This window comes from Hevea brasiliensis, chromosome 1 (genome assembly GCF_030052815.1).
Source record: "Hevea brasiliensis isolate MT/VB/25A 57/8 chromosome 1, ASM3005281v1, whole genome shotgun sequence".
NCBI classification, from domain to species: Eukaryota; Viridiplantae; Streptophyta; class Magnoliopsida; order Malpighiales; family Euphorbiaceae; genus Hevea; species Hevea brasiliensis.
The window spans coordinates 106,293,601-106,297,147 of record NC_079493.1 but is presented as its reverse complement, the minus strand read 5'-3'; the positions used below and the strand labels follow the sequence as shown (position 1 = coordinate 106,297,147).

General features: G+C 33.3%; 1 long non-coding RNA gene across 1 annotated transcript; it reads right to left on the bottom strand.

Moving 5' to 3' along the window:
- Positions 1-499: 499 nt before the first annotated feature.
- On the bottom strand, positions 500-2,969 carry LOC131179299 (uncharacterized). The gene is made up of 3 exons (XR_009148298.1): positions 2,752-2,969; positions 1,237-1,300; positions 500-649 (listed from the first exon to the last, which is right to left on the bottom strand). It is a non-coding gene; the product is annotated as an uncharacterized LOC131179299 (long non-coding RNA).
- Positions 2,970-3,547: the final 578 nt, after the last annotated feature.

The following is a 3,547-nucleotide window of genomic DNA, read 5'->3' as shown; positions in this document are numbered from 1 at the left end:
CTCTGTAAGGCATAATATGATCCCGTAGAATACCTAATGAACTACCAAACTTCACCTACCAATAACTCATTAAGTACCCTACAAGGGATTTTAAAACAATTTTCTTATCTTTGACAAGTGGTGAGCATTTCTAATAAGTATTTAAAACATTTAGTTGAAATTAAAACTAATTAATATTTTTGGCCATTTTAGTTTTCCGCAAATCTTATAAAAATTTTGACAGAGTTTCCTCTGTATTTTGAGAAAACCGTTCTTCAAATACCTGAAATAAAAGCACTTCCAATAATTATCTAACCACTACTTCAAATTCATACTCAATCTCAACCAATTTCTCAAAATTCACAAGTTCAAAAATTCTCAAAATACTATCCATCAATATCATTTATTCATATTCCATTCAAGATAAACAATTTATATATTCATCATACTAAAAATTACATTCAAAAAGTCCAAATTAAAATTTTTTTACAACTTTTATACAAACTTTGTACAAGCTGCTCAAGACCCATGTACATGTCCATACATTTATGTGCAATATATACATCAAAAGAAATATTTACAGTTAGGGTATAAATTATACCCGAAAACTTTAGGCTGGTAGCTTCTCACACCTCAGCAGCTCAGTCTGCTGCTCCTCTAGTCTCTGTATCTGCGATAGCAATAAAAGCTATCGCTGAGTACTAGGACTCAGTGGTGCACAATATACTAAAATAATCTTTATGCAAAACTTAAAGCACATTCATTCAAAAATTTGGCTAAACATGAAAATTAAATACAATCATGCATTGTAAGATTTTACATGTAAACCAAGTTCATTTCAAAGTATCAAAACACATTTCATAAAACCCACAGTTAGATCACTCCATTCGAAATAAATAGAATCTTAATAGCCAGAGGCTAAAGAGAAATCATATCACAATGCTAGCTAGCTCAAATATATGGATATCCATTCACATCCTCTTCTACTGGCACACCTCAACACTTCTCCAGAGAAGGAATCAAAATTCGAAACTAATTACCCCCACTAGTCGTGCTAGTGAGGTGTTCAAATATGTGGTCATGACACTGTGATTTCAAAACTTATCTTAACAATTTGCTAAACATTGTCTTTTCAAATATACATAATAACTTTCAATAATTTAGATCAAACATCATAAAAATGCCATAATCCAATATTTCATATTATTCAAAACGATATGCAAAAGATGATTATAAAAGTATATATTGTGCATAAACCTCAAACGAGTCGCCTGTTGGCCTTGACTCAACTCCTCGGGTTCTGTCCCGGTATTCTTTTCCACTGAAACACGAAATTTTTCAATGTTTCAGTACTAAAACTTAAAATAAATCCAAAATAAACTTAACTTCACATTTACCTAGCTCTAACGTGTTAAATTCGACGTTCTCGAAATTTTGTGTTTCGGGTTACTATTCACTGTACTATTCAAGTCAAATTATTGACTTTCTAAGGCTTAATGGGTATGGGAACTCCAAATTCACCCACATATCACATTTTGGTCACCAAACTTGTTGGTTTTGGTCATTTGTTTAAAGCTTAGGTCATTTTGGCAAAATTGCTAATTTTCGGTTTTGGTTCTCCGAAGTTGCACTGTTCCATTGGTCGATCTACTGTTGGAATTTGACAAAACTTCCTTCATAGAAAATGTTCCTTATTGTCTTAAGTGTATTCTCATTTTTGGATCACCTCAATCAGAGTTTTGTAGCTCAAGTTATGGCCAAAATAAGTTTACTGTTCACGTATACTGTTCATACTGAGATTTTGGTGCTGGCAGATTTTCGGTCCAACTTTGGTTAATAATTTGATCAAGTTAAGTTCATAATTTGGTCTCACTTTCTTCATATGAAATGTTGTACTATGTCTTAGGTTTCCATCGGTTCAAGAATCGCCTAAATCCGAGTTTTCTAGATAGAGTTATAGCCATCCAAACATTGCTGCTCAATGAAAATTCTGCAAAATCTCAGTACAGTAAATTTAAATTTGCTCAATGATTTGAATGAGTTAATGGCCTAATTTGGGTTGGTGTTCTTCATGAAAGTTTTAGGTCTATATCATATCTAATTGCTGGTAAAATTTCAGGTCAATTTGACCTACCTAGCTCGAGTTATGACCAAATGAACAGTTACTGTTCATTTGGTCAGTTTAGTGCAGTGGCAGCCTGCTATCAACTCACTTTGGTCAATTGTTTCACCAAGTTTTGGTCAGTTTTTGGCTATGGTTCCTTAATGAAAATTGTGCTCTTTTATGTCTATTTTCATCTCCAATTGGTGGCATATCAATTGGACTTGTAAAATTTGAGTTTTGGTCCTTCAAAGTGGGTTTGGTCATGCTGCCAGCAGCATGACCATTGACCTACGAATTTGGTTTAGTTTTCTATCATTCCCACACAAGTTATTTGGTCATAATTGACCATTATTTCACTTCACAATAGGTCCAAGATATCATTTATGCATTTCTCCAAAATTTTGCCTCAAAACCCTAACATTTAAACCCTAGCTCTTCCATCTCATGCATTAAATCACAACTAGTGCACTTAACCTTAACCGTTCACTAATCAAAGCTTTTAAACTTATTCTAATGCATCAAATTCATGTAAATCATACTCCTCTCAAGCTGCCCAAATTTCAGTTTGGTCCTTCTCCCATGTTTTTATTTCATTTCATAACTTCTAAGCTCATGTCAACCATTGCATATGCATTTAAAGAAGTAATATAATGAGTTAACACACTAACCTTTCTTAAATCTTCAAAACCCTAACTTTTGTTCTTCTTTCTTTCTTTCTTTCTTGCTCAATCCTCTTCTCAAGTTGCCTAGATAAGCTTTAACTATGGTGGCTAATTTTTCTATGGTGAAATTTTATGATATACAAGCTCAAAATTGAGCTTTAATGGAGTTTGTGGAGATGGAGAGTTAAGAAAAAGAGAGAGATGAGAGAGGAGATGAAGGTTAACGGAAATGAAGAAGAAAAAAAACCAATTTCTTTTCTTTTTATTTTGCTTATGGAAGACCACAAAGTCATAATTTAATAATTCATTTAAATAAATTCTTTTATGACATCACCTTTGACTTTTCTAACTTCTTTCTTTTCTTTTTTTTTTTTTCTATTAGTTCTTTAATTTAATTCTCGATTCCGAAATTTTCTTTTCTCCGATTTTATTTGTGATTAGGTCGAGTCACTCGGGTCAATTGACCATATCGCCCCTCGCCGGTTCATCCCGGTTTGCAAATAATCCAATATTTCTTCCAGTTCTCTGACCTAATTATTTGACTGACTTAACAGCTCTTTTTCGTGATTTTCTCTTTTCCACTGTGTTCATAAGGGTCCTAAGGACCGCAGCGTCACTTTTTACGGTTCGAAATTTGAGTTTAAAATGACTTCGCAGTCGTTCCTGAGGAGGTCACTCATCGCTGTGACTCTCGGCTCGTTTAACCTCTTATGTTCTGTTTTTCTTATTTGTAGTTAACTAATTAAACATTACTAATTATTTGTGTTTATGGCTTCTCATGTTGTCTTAAGTGTGGCCCTAA